Genomic DNA, 22466 nt, shown 5'->3' with positions numbered 1-22466 from the left:
GTATCTCTTAATTGCAACCCCCCCCCTTTTTAAACTAAAACATCATAGGCCCAAAACACCAAAGTTATTATTGGTAATTCATTGAATCTTTACTTTTAAAGTCAAAATTCTATGTGCTGCTTGAATAAACATAACCTTATCTGAAATTTGTGTCAAGGATAAGATTTTTGACGAAAAAACGGCTGAAATCCGTTATTTTGCATATTACGGCTATCAACGTTTGGAAGGCATACAGCACGTATTTCCCCCAACTATACCATAATGGTAACTTTCCTGTTTCTATCAGACTTAGGACATTGCTTTGACACCAAAACTATATCCTATTAGCCATTATAAAAGTCTCCAAACGACCTTTTTCGCAAGATTTTTGTATTTTTTTACTTTTTTTTCGCAAGTCACGTGACTTTTGGACAGATAACACGTGACTTCAAAAGACAAAATTTCTAATATAATTATTTCTTTGAAATATTTAATCAATTATCTCTCAAATGGACCCAAAACGACCCTTGTGTCAGCTTCAGTGCGAATGCTATATGCATTTGACATTTGATAGTGTCTTTCCATAAGTTTACGTCCAATTTGGCGGAACGTGAAAGGGTTAATGAGCCTGTCAAATTTTACAATTAATTACTTGAAACATGCATGAACTGAAATAATCTGTAGACCAGGACATATTACCTTAACACGGATCATTCTTAGTGTAAAGAAAACTATTCAGGCTACTTAAAATTGTTGACCTTTGTCTGATTGTAGGAATAGTTGATGATTTTGTTAAAGCAGAAAATTATGTATACCCATGGATACTTTTTAAAGCTTTTGAGTACAACATGTAACTTACTGCCCAAGTGCACTGATGAAATAAATATACAACAAAAAGGGATCATTGATCTATGTAAAATGATTAACCATGTGCAGAAATCTCAGAAAATTTGTCAAAATAGGGAAAATTAATGAAATAAGCATTTGAAGAAACAAAGACAATCGAAGTTTTTAAAAACCTAGACTCGGTATACAGCCTGTGCATGGTCGGCTACACCAAAATCACTTAAATAGGTGATAACTAAATTCATCAAACGACTGAAATATATACTAGTATGTGAAAATAAAATCACTTGTTTATCATGTTTATTTTGCCCCTGGCTGAAGAGCCTTCTTATTAAAAAAAATATATCACACCTAGTGTTTACAGTAATGTTGTTCATAAAGCCTGTAAATCTAGATAAGATCCATGTGAACTAATTGATACTTTAATTTTGAATAAACTAATCTTTAAAAGCTATTCAAATCAATTTAACACATTTGTCATGTTTGTACAGTGTTTTAATATTTTTTTAATTGATGTAATTATAATTAATATACAAACTTTTGATTTACAATGATTAAGTCATCAAAAAATTCAAGAATAACTTAATATACATGTACATATTGCTTATTATATACATGTAGTTTACTGTTATAAGAACTCTTGGGTCATGGCACAGTTTCAAAAGAGTTTCTTTTATTTCTACATGTGTCTAAATATATAATTGATCAGTCACTTTGTATTTTTCAAAATAGTACAAATGTTCATCTTTAACTATACTTTCTTCTCTGAATGTTTTTTTATTCTACTCTTTTCTGACTCTTATGTATAGTTTTGGTATTTTTTCCCTTAAATTTAGAACGTATGTGAAAGTAGGCCTACTCCGACAAAAAAATAGTGCATTTGATGTCATTGTTTACTTAAACTACCCAACAAATTTGCAGAAATGAAACTTTTGGTGAAAGAGAAATATATTAAGACCATTTTGAGCCCAAATTTACTTGTCTATGAGTTGACATTAAAAATTGAGGATTAACATGATTAATGTGCTCCATAGTATACTAATTTAAGATTCCAAGAAAACCAGGGGTTATTTTTAGTGGTACATCAATTCAGAAGGTCTCTTCTTACTTATATGGCTTTAAAGGTATGTTGAAAATTGGCATGAAGAAAGGTGATACCTGTACAATTCAGCACATACCTGGTCTGTAAGAGGTTAAACTTAAGATAAAAAATTTAGAAAGCTATAAACATTGCAAAATTTGGTTGAACAGATAGGGACTTTTAATTGGTGGTCTGACTCCACAGGATCAAAGTTGGATGTTTACATTTTTTTATTACATTTGAACACTGTATATTAATACACTTAATACATTTTGCAATACATGTACATTTGTAATATATAAAATACATGTTTTTATAATGTACTTGGATGATAATTTTAAACTTACTGATGACATGTATGATCAGTATATAAGATAACTTGTTTACCAGTGGAACAAATTTCACAGATAAGGAACTTATTTCACCAGGTGAGAAACAAATCTCACAAAACCCTGACCTAGAACTTATTTTACTAGGTTAGCTATTCTCTTGATCACACAGACAGTTCATGATACTTCAGACATTTGTCAGAGGGCAAAAACGAGTGGTAAATAATCATGTCTTTTTATATTTTTGATCAACTGGTCAGTTTCTATAAATATTTTAAACATTTGCCTCTGATTGATAAATTGCTTTTCTTGGATCACAGATACAGATAATCTACTTTCTGATGGTTAGAAATACATTGTAAGTGCATGTGACTTGCAATGCTAGTAAAATTCAAAACAAAATACAAAAAAATCTTCGTCTCCCAGGGTCTCGAAACTTAGTACCTCTGTGTCTGTGTCTGACTGAGCCTAATAAATACTTTCTTAGTTAAACCACTAACGGCTGAATAAGTACATCTACAAATGAAGGGATGAAATCTCGTCACACTTCTCCCATCTTAAAATGCATCAGACCATCAGACCTCTCACACATATACCCTAGCTAGCTCAACCAGTCTTAGCAGCTGCTCATACATGTAGCTAAAAGAAGTATCTACTGATGTCTAGTGGTCTCGGTGACTAGGTGGTCTAAGAAGTTCTACTAATGCAATCACTAGCCAGTCATCATTGAGGTTGCCTCCCTTAGAAAAAGTGGTAGATATACTTAGTCAGCGGCATGTGGTTGAGATAAGGAAGTACTTCTTCAGTTTAAATGGTATACACCCTGCCATGTAACACAATCTTCTGGGTTCCAGTCCTGGTAGAGACAAAGATGATTTTGTAAGAAGAATCATGCATTACTGTTACATTGGTGCCCAACTAAAATTACCCATGGTGGTTAGAGAGATTCTAGCTAGGGTATGTAGATTTTCTTATTATTCCAAACAACACAAAAAACACAGAATCCATCAAAATTTTCTCAGACAGCCAATCAGCTAATGGAATTCTAACTTTAAATTGGAAATCGGTCAATTATGGCAAAACTATTCATGATATTAAAATCTGTATTTAGGCACTAAAATCTGAAGGAATCATTGTTTCCATTGAATGGACCCCTTGACACGCTGAAATACAAGGTAATGAACTACTTGTAGCAGACCTACTAGCTAAAAAAGCAGCACAGGAGGCAGAAAAAAATAAAACCATTCCAATATTCACATAACTAAATATACAAAGAGGAGTAAAAAACAGTGTAATGGTAAAATGGCAAATAGAACATGTAGAAACAGTTGACCATTATCCACTGTATTGCAATAATTATGTGGAAGCCAGAGAGAAACTCTGCTCTGCACTCTACTTCATTACATCAAAACTAACACTTGAATCAGAATTAAGTATTATTACAAACATCATATAGAAGATATTCAACATTTGTTAGGGGTCTTTATTTTAAAATATACTGGAAGGTTCACAAAATAGATAGCTAAGGTTTTATCATGTTTATAGAGGTTAATTATTTATTGTTTTATGTTTTTTATATTATTTTTTATTTAATAAGTTATCTAATTTATTTAAGGTTCATGTGGACCCTATGGCTTAAATGGCCGTATTTTCACCTCAAAATTTTCTCTGAGTACTGGAAAACCTGTGCATCTGGAAAAGTTTTAAGGCAAAGCATGCCCTAGATTAATAGAATTCAAATGCATTGCATGATTTAGAAAATTCATAACTTAACTGGATTTTGCCGTACACTTTTTTTCGTCTCTGCAGAAGATGATAAAATTAACAAACAGTTGAGTTTACCTTGATATGGTCCACTCATGTACACAGTTTAAATAACCAATTATTGTCATGTATCTATTGTCCATCTAATTTCCATGTCAATCAAAAATGCTCACTTTAATTTTTACCTGTGGGGAAGTTCTTAAATCTGTTTCCCAACTTAGTTTATTTTGGCACCTTCTGGAGGAATGAAACTGGAGGCTCTAAAGAGCCGGTGTCGCTCACCTTGGTCTATGTGCATATTAAACAAAGGACACAGAAGGATTCATGACAAAATTGTGTTTTGGTGATGGTGATGTGTTTGTAGATCTTACTTTACTGAACATTCTTGCTGTGTACAATTATCCCTATCTATAATGATTGGCTCAGTAGTTTAGTGGAATATGTCAGTAAAAATTTACTTATTTTATGAAAATTGTTAAAAATTGACTATAAAGGGCAATAACTCCAAGGAGGGTCAACTGACCATTTTGGTAATGTTGACATATTTGTAAATCTTACTATGCTGAACATTTTTGCTGGTTACAGTTTATCTCTATCTATAATAATATTCAAGATAATAACCAAAAACAGCAAAATTTCCTTAAAATTACCAATTCAGGGGCAGCAACCTAACAACTAGTTGTCTAATCCATCTGAAAATTTCAGGGCACATAGCTATTGACCTGATAAACAGTTTCATCTCTGTCAGATTTGCTGTAAATGCTTTAGTTTTTGAGTTATGGGCCAAAAACTGCATTTTACCCCTATGTTCTATTTTTAGCCATCTTGGTTGGTTGTCAGATTCACCAAACACAATTTTTAAACTAGATACCCTAATGATGATTGTGGCCAAGTTTGATTCTATTTGGTCCAGTAGTTTCAGAGGAGAAAATTTTTGTAAAAGTTAACGACGGACGACAACAGATGACAGACGCCGGACGCCAAGTGATGGGAAAAGCTCACTTGGCCCTTCGGGCCAGGTGAGCTAAAAAGTGCACGACAAAATCCTGGTAAGTTTTTTTTTTTTCTAAAACATCAAACATACTTTAAATACATTTATCTAGGGCATGCTATGGCTGATTTTTTTTACAGATGCTCAGGTTTGTCTGTACTCAGAGTAAACTTTGAGGTGAAAATACAGCCATTTTAGCCATAGGGTCCACATGAACCTTAATTAATTTTCTCTGCAGTGCCACATCATAAATACTAAAGTACTAATGAGCTTTATACAATAGCGACATAAAACTAAAATGTACCAGTGTGATCTAAATACAGAGAGATTATAGTGTCAAGTTGACACACTGAAGACTAAAGACTAAAAACAATGAAAGAAATGACGTATTGACTAGGATTGACAGTTCTCCTATCAAAGGATAAGGAGAACGGTGGTTTTCTCCAGGCACCAATAAAAACTGAACGCTACATAAAAAGTAAATAAAATCGTGTTATAACACCAAAAATCTATCAATCAACTTTTTTTCTAGAAATGAGGGGGGATAGGACCTTTATCGGGACTCCGGGATCGGTTGTTTTTACACTCGGGATTTCGGGATTGACCCTTTCGGGATACGGGAATTCTTGTTTTCGAATTTCGGGACGTCGGGATTTACTTTATTTAAATTCGGGACCTCAGGATTTCGCGTTTTTAAGCTCGGGATTTTGGGATCAGGACCCCTCCTATCCCCCCTCAGAAATGAAGGGGAGCAATTTCACAATAATTTCGTTTCAAGCAGAAAGTGCACTTCTTCTTATCAAACCTCCTTGGTGTTTATAAGCAATCACAATATTTCACACTTCACCGGCTATACAATAAAATAAGTACGTGTGACCTTAAGGGCATACGATACAGTTTTGATCCTGTATTTACAAGTTCATGAAAATTTGCATATAGGCTATTTTTTACCTGATTAAATCAAATATGGAATAAAAAATATACCTTCATGTGCTACTTTTTGAGTAAAATGAGGTCGAAATTTTGTATATTTGCTCGTAATTTCTTTTTCGAAAGAAAGACATAACTTTTTTGTTATAAAAGATAAAAACATTTTTTTTTTTGTTAAATAATCGTTAATTTCTGTATTTTATAAATATCTTTAAAAAATATGCAATTTTTTATTCAGAAATAACTCATATTTATCAAATGTTCATGAATTGAGGAAAAAACGTAATTTTTTACTGCATGTTTATCACAATTAAAAAAAATCCTCTATTTACAGTTTTATAAAATTTTGGTCACATAATCTCCCCACAAAATGAAATTAAATGCAGTTTTGAAAAATAGGGGTCCATGAACTCGTTTTCAAATTAAATCAGTTTGAATGATAAAAATCAGTCGAAAAATGCATCTTTTCCCGATATGTCAACGTTTGACGTCGCTAAAATAACAAATTACGTTAGCAACGTCATTACCTTCCCTGTAACTGTATCGTATGCCCTTAAAACAGATATGTTCCTTTGGCTTAAAAATATCTCTATGACACCCGAGTTTTCTCCCCTTTTTAAGTTCATAAATCCACAACGCAGATACTTTCATACCTTCATATAAAGAAACAGACCTATCAAAAAATTAACAACTATGAGAATGAGTTTTTACCCTTGTTACGTTTTTACCTCTAAATAGTGACACCATCACGTAGTAATACCAATATGTACTATGACCCATCCTGAGACACTGTTCTATTTTTACATAAGGGTATTTCCATAGGAAATGGTGTGTATTCGTCCCTCGAAAGAATCACGGTTGCATATGCAGCTTAATTCGGCCTAAAACAAACTCGGCCTATCACAAACTTAGATAATAAATTCGGAGTAAAACGGATTAAAACAAACTCGGTTTTCAACTATTTATATAAAGAAATAAATTCAAAATAAATGTGAATCTAGATATAATAAATAAACATATTTAATTGCAGAAGAATGAGGTCATTTGAAATGGTGTTCGTTGTATATGTCTCGTTTGTACAATGTTACATACTTTTATCTCTTGATACCTGATATTTTAATCACAGCCGGGCACTCGTTTCAGATTTTTTTTCCTGTATATTTTTATATGAAGGTATACAGGGGGTTAAAATCTGAGACGAGTGCCTATAAAGGTATCATTACAAGGGGGGTATCTGAGACGAGTGCCTTTTGGTTTTAATTGCCCGGTAAATGGTCGTGTGAATGTTTTACGGGTTTTAATTGAAGTGTTGATAATTTATTTACAAATATATAAAAAAATATATTAATTAGCAGTGAATGGTTTGTCATCTTAAAATTCGCAATTAATAATAAAAATACGGGAACTCATGACCGGAATCGGTCGAGTTATGACGAAATCAGGGGCAGATCCAGCAATTTTCAAAAGGGGGAGGGAGGTCCTAACCCAGGATTAGTGGGCAGTTCCAGCCATAGGTCCCCAGCATGGGCTTTTCCAGAATATTTAAAGAGGGGGTGTAGAATACAAGCGTTCGTCCAGCGGACGAGTGCCTCACAGGCACTTGTTTCTGTCAATGTGGGGTTTACTATCCAAACCAGTACAAAAAAAACACTACCTTGTGTTTTTTTTGTACTGGTATGGATAGTAAACCCCACATTGACAGAAACAAGTGCCTGTGGAGTGCCTGTAACAACGTGTCAGGGTTTGATATATTTTATACAGAATTCTCTCCTTTATATAAAAAAGACTAATATTAAGAAGTTGGCAAATTTAATTAGATGCATATAACAGATCAATTTTACTTAACTCTCAAATTGATATATATAAAGTTTAATTGTAACTGAAAAAAAAACCACTTTATATTTAAATAATTTAAAGATTCACGCTAATCGAATATGTTAATCTCATGTATTTAGCATGTTGCGGATCACTCAGTAAAATAATTGAATTATGATCACTAAAATTGAAAATATCGGAAGTAAATATAGTATGGGAGAACTATTGTTTAAGAGTATTTAGCAACTTTACAACAAAAATGCAAATGCTACGGAACATATATACGAACCACAGGTGCTTGAGGACAAGGATCCTGTATGAGCCCCATATAGTCCCTCCCCCTTTTTTTTTTTTTTTTTTTTTTAACATAAATCTCAGATTTTTTGATATATATCACATAATATTTGTACCATATATATACTAATATACCATATTTATACTCTAAATATGCATGTTTACTATCAACGTGAATCTCGACTATAGAGCGAACATTCCAACTGACTCCAGTTTCAGAAAACGACATCTGTAACAAACAGAAAATTTAAGCTACCGCTTAACAAGCAGAACCAAATACAATGAAACTCAATTATGTATTGGCTTCCAAAGCTACACAAAACACCAATATAGATTAATTTCGTCTTCAATCCATTGTTCCACTACTAAATTGTCTATTCTTCTTACCTGTACACTTGGTACAATCAAAAACCTTTTAATAAATTGTTCAAATAAGGTCTTCGAAAATAGAGGAGGTAATTACTTTTGGAGTGTCAAGAACTTGTTGGAAGTACTTTAAATTGCATGCTTATATTGGTGATTTTGAATCTGTTTCAAGTTTTAATTTTTTCTTCCCTGTAAACCACATTGCCTCACATTCTCATTAAGAATGTCGAAGCAAACGAGATGCATTTCATAAAAGCAAGAGTACATTCAATAAAGCAAAATCAGATGCAAACAAAACCGTATTAAATCACACAGCTCGAGAATATAAAAAAATTCTACAAGTTAATTATCACAAATATAAAGACAAATGTTCAAATGAGCTGAGAATATTGTCAAAGCATGACACAAAAGGATTTTGGAAAACACTAAAAAAAAATGTCCTACACTAAAAAAGAATCTCCACCAATAGATATAAATACATTTTACGATTATTTTAAGGATTTAAACGCTCACTGGGGTAAAGCTGATGACCGTAACTGCATTCACGGTCATCCCAAGATGTCGGACGTAAAATTAGGTCAGTTTCTGTATTGTCTGTTTAAGTGTTTCTATATCATTTTCTTTACAATTCATAAATTGAAACGATGTAAATTTATAAAAGAATCACTCGGAAATCACTAATTACTTCCGAGAAATGTGCATGAAACGGGAAATTCGATTTGAAAAAATCGCTCAGATGACCGTAAATCACAATCGAGATGACCGTAACAGAATCAGCGATTCATAACAAGGGTGACCGTAATTGCTTTTAAGATGACCGTAATTTGTAAATGATGACCGTAACTTTTAAAGGATGACCCTCAATTCTAAGAAATATCCGTATTTATATAACTACCTTTTTGTATCAAATGATTAATCGTGTTGGTATAAACATATTAATATGAGAGTATTATCCTATAGGTAGAAGAAAATAAGTCGTGCTTCATATGCAAAAATTACCATATGTATCTTTTTTACAGTAGAGGGTTTAATTTTTAAAATGTCTTTGCAAAATGACATGCTACAAAAGCGCGATAAAATGACACCTCACAAGTATAATGAAAAAAATGCGGTGCACAGCCTCCAATTGCTCGACAAAAGATTTTTTTTTATTTCTGGGATTCCTTTTAATGACATATAATAAATACACTTTTTAAAAAATTTCAATGCATGTAAACCCATTGATATTATATCGCCTTCCATTTTTTCGTGCAAATAAAATAACAGAAATATTTTGAAAATATTATACGACTAAACTAGTGAAGGTGAGCTCCAGCAAAGTAGATCCTTAAAATAGTCTTGTACGAATAGCGTATCACAAGGCGGAACGTTGTCAATTTGTATATATACAGAAATGTTATTCATACAGTCAGGATTCTACTTCTTCAAAATTGTCTCCCCGTTGCGCCAGTTCATGCTCACAATCGTTGAAATGGAAGCCATTGTAGGGTTGAGGCTCTGCCATTTTTGCTTTTGAAAACTGATAAATTTATCCGCATAATACCATTACGATCGATCGTTATATATCAGTTATATCTTAAAAGACAAATGAATCTACTAGCTAATGAGCATCAGTTAATGATCTTGTCTGCATTGATTCAACTTAAAAATATTGTCTGTTCGGATGTCAGGTGAAATTTTGGAAAATTCTTAAGCATTTAAAAAAATTATAATTAAATATTTCGTGCCGTGGAAGGGCCGACTAAACATTTTCAGTGGTTGAAGATTATAAACCCTAGTTATCACACACAAGAAAGTCGTATTTTTCGAAGATATCCATTTTCATCATCCAAATTAAAAGACTGACGTCAAGTACTTTTAGAAAAAAAATAGCTATTCGAACACACCTACTCTATTTTTGTGATTCATTAGATAGGTATTTCACTTGACCTTTATAATTCATCTTTTCGTACTGATTTTGACGTTATAAAATCAACCTGTAGCTTTGATATATAAAAATGATAGAATCTGAAGTGAGATGCTATATCAAATACTCTTGCCAGGGGCGGATCCAGGATTTTGGAAAGGGGGGGGCGAAGATTTGAAAAAAATTTGGGACTTTATTGGGGCTAAAAAACATAGAAATAAGTATAATATTCACTATTTAAACGGTTCCTGGCGTGGGGCATGTATATTTTATAGTTGCTGTAAAGTGTAAGGGTTGGACATTTTTTATGCTGTATTCTCCCTATTTTAAAATTGTCTATCATAAAATGATAGTATTGATCTAAAGCTATGTACTGATATATTTGATGTAGGACTTGTCAGTAAAAAATAGACATGAAAATTCGATGAAATTTACAATACGACCGACACGAGTTAAAAAAGACAAACAAGCAGTTTTTATCAAAATGTCTGATTAATTATGTTTCACCCAACATAACTAAGGGAACCGAAGTGAGGGGTTCCAAATCCACCAAAGACTACCGGAAAGTGTCTGAAATGACAACAAAGTAATGAATGACGGTCGACAAACGGAGACATAAAGGTCACACCCGCCAGGCTGGTTACAGTCTGGTCTTGAAAAAAGAATTCAATATATATAAGTCCGGCGAAACAGACATTCCGGTCAGACATGCAAACTCCGGCAACAAAAAAATACGCCCGTTTTTATTTATCATGTTCATTTTAATGCTAAATAATTTTGTTTGAAATTTTTGTTTTTTTAATAGTAGCAAAAAAGTGGACAAGACTATTGTTTTCAATCCAGATACGGCCACAGTTTTTGTTTAAGGCAAGAATCAGAGTCTTTTCTCTCAAATATCTCAGACTGCCTCCTCAAATCAAATGCTTCGTACCTGAGACTTGAAATCTTTCTAGATCTAATACTGACTGGGGATCATTATTCAGCTATGTTATTTAAAAAGGCTGGGGTGTTTGGGGTTAAACATGTTTTCGTAGGTAAATAATATTGTGGAACTTTTTTTTCATGAGAGTATAATAGTCAATAGAGTATTTACTATTACTTTCTTTTTGCTGGAATAGTGAAACAGAAGTCAATACGTTCTTGCTCAATCCTGTGTCGCTTTGAATGTTTCCTGATTGTCATGACATTCTCAGCCTAAGCAATGTGTATTACTGTAATTTGAATTTCAAAATGACCGAGTGACGTTTTTTCAACGCATGCACTGATCAACTCCACCGTAGCCAATCACATAACTTTGACAGTCAGTAAATACCAGCGAAAAATATCTTTATAAGAAAAGAATTGTCGTATACAAAATTAAATACTCGGGGAAATGGCAAAGTTCACGAATTTTAGTCTGATTAATTATTTTACAAAAAAAAAAAAAAGTCCGAGCAAAGGGGGGGGGGGGCGTACGCCCCCCTCTGAATCCGCCACTGCTTGCTTTGTAAGACAAAATATACACCAAACATACCCTAACATAAAAAGGTGCACTGGATTTCTCTTTCCGATACAATTGTTACCTATTTTGGGGAATTTTTTCATGATTCACATAATTAAAGGGCAAACACGAAAATTTTTGAACTAAAATATTGATATGCTCTCCGTCCGTGGTAAAAAAAAAATCAGATTATGCATTTTCTACATCCAATTTATAGATACCCATGTCGTCGACTTGATATCTTATTGTTTTGCATTACCATGTAATAGATACATTGAAAACTTATGCAAATGGTGTTTTTAAAATAAAACACTTCGTAATTGAGACGAAAATTGTCTTTTTATTTGTTTCTATTAACTTTTTAAAATTGTGTTACTATATCAAACATTACAGTAAACATTTACTGCTTTCTCGATAAACAAAGAGCTTCGATTCTTTTGTTCTATTTCAAAAGTGTCTCCGCCTGTATATATCACGACAAATTAAGATTTTAATCTGCTTCCTCTGAAACCATACACATGGGCTCGATTACCAAATATTCGTATGTATTATTAATGTTTTTAATGGCATTTAGTTTTTCTGGTATGTGCGTACGTTCGTCCGTTCGTCCGTTCGTCTGTTTGTTTGTCCGTTTGTCCAGCTTAGAGTTAAATAAAATTGAAACTTAGTACACAATTTCCCTATGGTATGATCTTTTTAATTCTAATGCCAAATTACAGTTTTATTCCATTTTCACAGTCCACTAAACATAGAAAATGATAGTTCCATAGATAGTATCATTGTCATAAATCCAAAATACGGCCAACTATATTATAGTTTAAATAAAGAAATTTATGAAACATATTTATATCTGCTAACCGAGCCCCAATTTAGATCGACAAACTCAACAAAAAAGCTTTGAATACAATACGGATATTTCTTAGAATTGATGGTCATCCTATAAAAGTTACGGTCGTCCTACATAAATTACAGTCAGTCTTTACAAGTTACGGTCATCTTTTTACCAATCACGGTCATCCTTGTTTTATGTTACGGTCATCTTGAAAATATTTTGATTGTGATTTACGGTCATCTTAACGATTTTTTCAAATCGAATTTCCCGTTTCATGCACATTTCTCGGAAGTAATTAGTGATTTCCGAGTGATTCTTTAATAAATTTACATTGTTTCAATGTATGATTTGTAAAGAAAATGATATAGAAACACTTTAACAGACAATACAGGAACTGACCTAATTTTTCGTCCGCATTTAACTGAATGCAGTTACGGTCATCAGCTTTACCCCAGTGAACGCTGGTGAAGAAGAAGATATACATGCACACGATCTTGACATTAATCAGACATCTAGTAACCCCATTTATGATGAAATATTGAATGGAAGTATTACTGAACTGGAAGTCTTGGAAGCGATGAAAAATAAAAAAAAAAATAACAAGGCTCCTGGTTCTGATAAAATACTTAATGAATTTTTGAAAAATTCACCACCTGTTTTTATGTCATTGTATTGTAAATTATTTAATATTGTATTAGATACTGGAATTATTCCAGACTCTTGGACAAATGGCATTATTAAACCTGTGTTCAAAAATAAAGGCAATCCTACAGACCCGGATAATTTGAGAGCTATTACACTTATCAGCTGTTTGGGAAAATTATTTACTTCCATTATTCATACTAGACTAAATTTGTTTGCGAATGAAATTTCTCTTATATCAGAAAATCAAGCTGGTTTTAGAAAAGGATATGCAACAACAGATAATATTTTTGTGTTACATGCACTTGTAGAATTATATTTTTCATTTGGAAAAAAACTTTTTTGTACATTTATTGACCTAAGAAAAGCTTTTGACATTGTTTTAAGAACTGGATTATGGCAAAAACTACATCTTAGTGAAATCAAGGGGGAATGCTTCAAAGTTATCTTTAATATGTATCAAGGTATTAAATCTTGTTTTCAATATAATGGTGAACAATCATAATTTTTTCCATGTCTGATTGGTGTTAGGCAAGGGGAAAACTTGTCTCCTTTTTTATTTTCTATTTTCTTGAACGATTTGGAACAATATTTTAGAAATTTAGATGGTATTCCTTTAGAACTTTTAAAGGAAAAATTTGAAAACGAACTTCATATATTTTTTGAATTGTTCGTAATTCTGTATGCTGATGATACAGTAATCTTTTCAGAAACTAAAGAAGGCTTGCAAAATTCCTTAGATATTTTCCAGTTGTACTGTGAAAATTGGAAACTGAAGGTGAATGTTGAGAAAACTAAAGTTATGGTATTTAGCAAGAGGAAAACTAAACAAAATCTGAAATTCACACGGCAGAATGATTTACTTGAAATTGTTGATACATATTCGTATTTGGGTGTCATTTTCAAATATAATGGTACCTTTTTTGGTACCAAGAAGAAACTTGTAGATCAAGCCCAAAAGGCACTGTTTTATATTTACAAAATTATACGGAATGAATCTTTACCTATTGATCTACAATTTAAACTCTTTGATTCTATGATAGAACCTATCTTACTTTATGGTTCTGAAGTTTGGGGCTTTGAAAACCTGAAAATTATCGAAAAAACTCACATGAAATTTTGCAAAAGGGCGCTGAAAGTTAAAAACACTGCGCCTAATTTTATGGTGTACGGAGAATTGGGTAGATTTCCTCTTGAAATAAAGGTGAAATTAGAATGATTATATATTGGTGTAAAATTGTAAATAATGAATCAAAACTATGCAGTTTATTGTATAGACTGATGTTTGGTTTAAGGCCTAAATCTAAATACACCTTTAAATGGGTAAATTGTATAGAAGCAATATTAAACGATACTGGCATTGGATATATTTTTGCCAATCAAACAGTCTACGTTATAGTTATTGACCAAGCAAGTCGGTATATGGGATTTAATCTGCACAGCACGAGATGACCCAATAACCCGAACGACGTAGGAGTTCGGATTATTGGGTCATCTCGTGCTGTGCAGATTAAATTACATATACCGATTTAATTGGCCAATAACTGTTTTAACACATGACGTAATCAATTTACGTGAACGTTTTAGAAATGTTGACGCCATTCCGCAATCCACGGATCCTAGGAAAGTTTCTTGTCGGGTAAAGAAAAGGGGAAATATGACTTTGGTAAGTTTAAAATTCATATTTGTTTTATAGTTACTCATTCTGAAATTGCGATTTAATGATATATTAATTTTTTTTATCGTTTTCGTTAAATTTTATTCCCAATTTTTATTTAATTAGTGACGATTAAGACTTTGACAAACTGTGTACTTTCAAATCGGTGTATGAATTAAAAAAACATAACTGCAAGGGTTATTTCTTTCCCTAAATGATATGCTAAGAGAAAAAAAGAACCGAGGAAGATATTATATTACCAAAATTGAAAATGTTAAAAAAACAGAAAAAAACGTTTCGCTTTCAAAACCTTTTACTCCCTGCACCCCCCCCCCCCCATCTTTTTTTTATCTACTGTATTACTTTTTAAGGCACGTCCATCTAAATGAAGTCTGATTTATCTCCAGTTAATCACCCTGTTTTAAAACAAACTAAAATATGGTCCTCTTTACATTTGATCCCCAAATAGTCTCTTTATAGAAGAGATATTCAAAAAATCGTTATAAATTCCTTTGAGTCTGAAACTTTTCTAAATCAGGTTTCTTTTATTCGGATATTCTTAGATACAATTCTTTTTTGGCAGAAATTAACAATTGTGTTAACTATCTTTTTAACTTTAAAACACTGATTTAGATTTACGTTGTACACACAATATAATAGTTTATGTCCTAGCTTAGATAAAAAAAAAATAAAGGAATGAGAAACCTTTCTTTTTCCTATTTTGAAACTACGATATTTGTACGATAAGTTATTTCAAGGCAGATGGCGGATTCGGGGCGGGAGGCGAACAGGTCGTTAACCCTTGGATTTGACTAAGTATCGTCTTTTAGCTTAAAATTGTCAATATTGTCTTTCGTCTCGCTACACTCGGGGATATTTTTATTAATTTTATAGAATAACGCCCCTTTCAAAATCCAAGAACCGCCCCTAAAGGTAAAAATAGATTTGAACTGTGCAGTATATCTGAGGTAGTTAATGCACACCTTAGCTGTGCATTATCCAGATTATACCACAGTAAGAACAAAGAGAGTTTACTCTTGCCATGTGTTAATGTGATAAAATGTACTTAAAACAAATACTTTGTGATCAATTTGTACAACAGTGGTTTAGTAATATTGAAAACTCATCACGAGGACAGTTTTACTCAATATTTAAAAAAGATTTTACTTTAGAAACATACCTTCTAAAACTTCCTGAATATTGCAGGCTTTGGATCACACACTTTAGGTGTTCAAATTTGCGTCTGCCTATAGAAACAGGCAGATGGCAAAATATCCCGAGGCATGACAGAATATGTACTTTGTGTAAGAGTCATATTGGTGATGAATTTCATTTGTTATTTAAGTATACTTATCAAAATAATGTTGTATTAAGGGAAAAGTTTCTGCCAAGCTATTACACAGTGAACCCTAATTTAAAAAAAAATGGAAGGTCTTCTTTCAATATGTAATGTACAACTGTATAAACGTCATTCTGTATTTATCAAAAACATTGACAATATGTTCTGAAAATGTTAAAAAAACCCATGTTGTATGTTATTGATATATCTTTATGCTATGCCATTGATACCACATAATTACTTCGTCATGTTTATATAATGCTATTATGTATGACCTCATGTTACACATGTATCTGTGTCTGAGTGTTCAAATAAAATCTTGAAAATCTTGAGAAAAATTCACACACCTAATTAAATGGACATTTCAAAAGTCAGAATGTGAATATTTATGTTCAAACTCTTTTATGTCATTTTTTAGTAGTAGTAACCAAAACCAGATGCTCCACAGGGCGCAGCTTTATACGACCGCAGAGTTTGAAACCTGAACGGTTGGGGCAAGTATGGACACAACATTGAAGCTAGATTCAGCTCTAAATTTGGATTGTGATTAAATAGTTGACACAGCATAGGTTTCTGACACAGAATTAATGTGGTCTAATGAACTTAAAATTTTGTTTTGCCTTTGAGCAATTCACTATGCTGTTGAATATTAATTCTCTCAAAAAAATGTTTAAAGACATTTTCTTTATATCTATGAAATCTGAAATGAGAAAAATTGACACCCCCCCTTTTTTCACATCCCCCTTTTCCTTATTCCAAAACTGATCTTAATTCAAATTTCTAATGGAGTTTGCAACAATAACTACTCATTTAAATACATCATAAAATGTTAAAAAAAAGTGCTTGTTATCACTGAATGGTAAAGATTGTTTCAATTTATCAGTTGGTAGTAAAAGTGAATATACATTGTATATTGTATAAAACAATGATATAAGTTGGTTCCACTACTATTCTGGACAAAGACAGATTTCCAATTGATGAAAATTTCTTGCTATTGCACAATACTGTACAATTGAAGATTTCTCGTTATTGCTGAATACTGTGCAATTGAAAATTTCTTGCTATTGCACAAAACTTACTATAATAATTTTGGATCCTGATTTGGACCAATTTGAAAACTGGGCCAATAATCAAAAATCTAAGTACATGTTAAGATTCAGCATATCAAAGAAGCCCAAGAATTCATTTTTTGTTAAAATCAAACTTAGTTTAATTTTGGACCCTTTGAACTTGACCAATTAGAAAACGGGACCAAAAATTAAGAATCTACATGCGCAGTTAAATTTGGCATATCAAAAAACCCACATTATTCAATTTTTGATGAAATCAAACAAAGTTTAATTTTGGACCCCGATTTGGACCAACTTGAAAACTTGGCCCATAATAAAAAATCTTTTAGATTCAAGCATATCAAAGAACCCCAAGAATTCAATTTTTGTCAAAATCAAACTTAGTTTAATTTTGGACCCTTTGAACTTAAATGTAGACCAATTAGAAAACGAGACCAAAAATTAAGAATCTACATACACAGTTATATTTGGCATATCAAAGAACCCCTTTTATTCATTTTTTTATGAAATCAAACAAAGTTTAATTTTGGACCCCGATTTGGACCAACTTGAAAACTGGGCCCAAAATCAAAAAATCTAAGTACATTTTTAGATTCAGCATATCAAAGAACCCCAAGAATTCAATTTTTGTTAAAATCAATCTAAGTTTAATTTTGGACCCTTTTGACCTTAATGTAGACCAATTCAAATACGGGACCAAAAATTAAGAATCTACATACACAGTTAGATTCGGCATATCAAAGAACCCCAATTATTCAATTTTCGATGAAATCAAACAAAGTTTAATTTTGGACCCTTTGGGCCCTTTATTCCTAAACCGTTTAGACCAAAACTCCCAAAATCAATCCCAACCTTCCTTTTATGGTCATAAACCTTGTGTTTAAATTCATAGATTTCTATTTACTTATGCTAAAGTTATGTACGAAAACCAAGAATATGCTTATTTTGACCCCTTTTTGACCCCTAATTCATAAACTGTTCGGACCTCAACTCCCAAAATCAATCCCAACCTTCCTTTTGTGGTCATAAACCACGTGTTTATATTTCATAGATTTCTATTTACTTATGCTAAAGTGATTGTGCGAAAACCAAGAATAATGCTTATTTGGGCCCTTTTTTTGGGCCCCTAATTCCTAAACTGTTAGAACCAAAACTCCCAAAATCAATCCCAACCTTCCTTTTGTGGTCATAAACCAACGTGATACCAATATACGACCAAAAAATATTCAATGTTGGCGGTCGTATAAAAACTATGTTAATTGGACATGCTTTGATACTAATACCTGCCGTTGAATTTTTACTAGATAACATTTTTGTTCGTTTTGGAGATTCCGTATATCGCCAGCGATCGGAATTCCAATTGGGACTAACTGTGCACCACTTATTGCGGACCTGTTTTTGTATTACTATGAGTTACATTTATTACAAAATTCAGCAAAGACCAATCTAAACAAATACTTTTAGATATTTTGATGATATTTTGGCTCTGAACAATGACGACTTCAGTATGTATACTAAAGAAATAATCCTGCTGGACTTTTTAAATAAAGCTAATACTAATAATGACCACTGCCCCTTCGACGGTCTTGATATCTAAATCATTAACGGAAAGGTTAATACTAAAATTTATGATAAAAGAGGTGATTTTTATATCTCAACTTGTACGATTCGCTCGTGTATGTAACAATGTTTTAAATTTTATCGAGAGAAATTTTTGCATTACTGAAAAACTATTACACCAGGGTTTTCGATATCTCAAATCATTTACTAAATTTTATCATCGGTATAAGGACATTATTCGTAAATATAGCTTAACATGCAGACTTCTTATACGTTCACGTATTTCACATCAAATTTTTTATGGAAATGTTCTTAATAAAGCACAAAAATGTCAGTATACACCTCAGAAGTTAACAGAACATTTAAACAGATTTATGGATATAGTTCGATACTGCATGTTGTCAGGTCATTAAAGATTGCATATTTTGGCGTTAATATTGATTCACTTATAGGGTCTTTGCATCGGAACTAAACACATTTATTTAAAAAAAAACATTTGTTAGCATGACACGGGTTATATTCTTCTCATATGTTATGATGGTATGATACTAAACCACTAACAGGAAGGATTGTGCCTGGTATTCATATGATGAAGACAATATTTCACTCAGTTCAATTTAAGTTTGGAGCTGGCATGTCAGTTAACTGCTAGTAGTCTGTTGTTATTTATGTATTATTGTCATTTTGTTTATTTTCTTTGGTTACATCTTCTGACATCAGACTCGGACTTCTCTTGAACTGAATTTTAAATGTGCGTATTATTATGCATTTACTTGCTACATTGGCTAGAGGTATAGGGGGAGGGTTGAGATCTCATAAACATGTTTAACCCAGCCACATTTTTGCGCCTGTCCCAAGTCAGGATCCTCTGGCCTTTGTTAGTCTTGTATTATTAATATTTTTATTTTCTTGTGTGCAATTTGGAAATTAGTATGGCGTTCATTATCACTGAACTAGTATATGCTATTTGTTTACCCTCTGGACATGCTAAATTTATAATTTTGCATGAAGGGGACAGTCTGAGCATTTAAACAAGATGAAAGTGATTAAATGATGGGCGTAAAAACTAATATCATATAGAAATATGTAGATTTTCAAGATTCATGTAGATGTGGTATGATCGCCAAACAATCTAATTAAAATACTGATCTCTGATTACGTTATACTATACTGATCTCTGATAACGTTATACTACATATGTAGTATAATTGATTGCCAAACAACTATCCAACAAAGTTCAAATGAAGTGGATGCAAACAATTATTAGCAACCGTATGTACAGCCTTTATAAATGAGAACTATCCATAAAAGGTCCCGACATAATAAAAATATGAAACAGTTCAATTGAGAAAAGTTACGGACTAATCTATAACTAAACAATTTATGAAAAACAAATTATGACCGACAATAAAGGGCACTATAGCTGTAAAATTCATGTTCACCGATTTGACTCAATTTGCATATTCGACTTACAACATATACTATATCATATATCCAAATAAAAAAAGTCTAAAATAAACAATTTACGATACATAAACTCGAAATTATCATATATCAGCCATATCAGAAAACGGGAGCGATAAGAGATCGGTTTTTAATTAGATTGATGAAACCCAGTGTCTCACCTTAATGTCAATCGCAGACTCAGGAAAACAATCAAAAAAATATTCCTCTTGACAAGAATAGAGAGTGGTTCATTCTGAGAGTATTGTTCATTTTGCACTCTCGTCGGGTAGGAGAAGGAGTGGAAAATTCTACTGTATTTATAAAGCCTACATATATACTAGTCAATACTTGAGGTTTGTTCACCAATAACAGGTCTGGAGTGCATAAATTGTTCATACTAATTTACACGAAAATTAATAAAAAACGGTCTTATAAAACAATGACAATTAATGTATGCATAGTATATAAATCGGTAACGTAGTCATTTGATAACAATGATTGAGTTGCTTAGGTTCTGGTTGGTATCCTAGGTACTCGGTTAGCAGATTAACTTATAGATATAGGAAGATGTGGTGTGAGTGCCAATGAGACAACTCTCCATCCAAATAACAATTTATAAAAGTGAACCATTATAGGTTAATGTACGACCTTCAACCAGGAGCCTTGGCTCACATCGAACAAAAAGCTATAAAGGGCCCCCAAATTACTAGTGTAGACCATTCAAACGGGAAAAATAACGGTCTAAATAGATTTGTCAATGTTTTCATAGTATGTGTGTATTTCCTGTATATTTGTAGTACTTATATAATTAAGTTAACGTTTTTAACGTTGGCATAAATATTCCTTTGTTTTCATGCAATGTACAGGTTACCCATATATGACATATATCCGTAAACTATCGTAAACTATCTTTACGGATATGGTTAGTCAACTACAGAGGGGGGGATAGGACCTCTATCGGGACTCCGGGATCGGCTGTTTTTAAGCTAGGGATTTCGGGATTGTTCCTTTCGGGATCCGGGAATTCTTTTTTTCGGATCTCGGGACCTCGGGATTTTGTTTCATTAAACCCGGGATTTCGGGATTTCATGTTTTTAAGCCCGGGATTTCGGGATCAGGAACCTTCCTATCCCCCCTCACTACACAATACTAGAAAACAAAGAAATATTTTATTATTTCAATTTTTGAATATTTGGCAAAATAAAGAATATAGAAAAATGATCGATTGCTAGAAAAACTTCAATTATACGACAGAGAAATCATACCTGACACAATAGCGTCTTTTCCTAAAACTGAAAGAGGAAGTTAAATGTATTAGTGGAAATACCTTAGCTATATATATAAACGAAAATTTTCTCTGAATGATTTTGTTTTTTTTTGTTTTTCTATATTGGGTATTAATTGAACCAATTATATGTATATACTTTGCAAGGCACTTTGGTCCACTTTAGATAAAGGCATTGGTTAAATAAAATTAACAAACAAATAAAAAAACTCGGTCAACTGTGATACACAATATATATTTGAGGGGAACAACTTTTGGTACATAAATAATATAAGTATAGTTATTGTAATTGTTTATGTAATATGTCGATAATTTTTTTTAATAAATATATTTTTAGAAAATGGCTGAAAGTGGTTTAAATATATTTTTAGAAAATTGATGGAAAGTGGTTTAAATTTATTTTTGATTCTATTGACTTTCTCTTTATTCGTTTTTTTCTATCACTTTTATACGGAGCCCCGCTAGGGACATACAAAGAAAAAAATATATTGTGCGCACAAAATAATATATTGTGCGCACAACTTAAATATATTGTGCGCACAACTTAAATATATTGTGCGCACAACTTAAATATATTGTACGCACAAAATAATATATTGTGCGCACAACTTAAATATATTGTGCGCACAAAATAATATATTGTGCGCACAACTTAATACAAAGTGCGCACAAAATGTTATTCAAATTCATTCAGCGCTCGCATGGTACGGTACGGCGACTAATATCTCCTCTTAAAACGGTGAAAGAATGGAGAAATACATAAGGGTTTATTTCGAAATGGGACTCGATTATATGGAAATACTGGCACTTTTAGCAAAACATCATCACTACATTATTTCTTATCGATACCTGAA

The 22466-nt window shown here is 32.4% G+C and overlaps 1 protein-coding gene across 2 annotated transcripts in view; it reads right to left on the bottom strand.

The window, feature by feature from the left end:
- The window catches only part of LOC134688343 (putative inhibitor of apoptosis), a 32688-nt gene extending 11073 nt beyond the window's left edge, over positions 1-21615 (bottom strand). The window contains exon 1 of one of the 2 annotated variants that reach the window (XM_063548966.1): positions 21593-21615. The gene's annotated coding sequence lies outside the window, so the exon portion shown is untranslated. Of the gene's footprint in view, positions 1-6648; positions 6752-21592 lie in introns of those variants that run through there. The other variant, XM_063548965.1, reaches the window with a different exon arrangement.
- Positions 21616-22466: the final 851 nt, after the last annotated feature.

The sequence above is a fragment of the Mytilus trossulus genome, chromosome 10 (assembly GCF_036588685.1).
Source record: "Mytilus trossulus isolate FHL-02 chromosome 10, PNRI_Mtr1.1.1.hap1, whole genome shotgun sequence".
In the NCBI taxonomy this organism is placed as follows: Eukaryota; Metazoa; Mollusca; class Bivalvia; order Mytilida; family Mytilidae; genus Mytilus; species Mytilus trossulus.
Note: the sequence above shows the minus strand (reverse complement) of the source record. Positions and strands in the feature narration are given on the sequence as shown.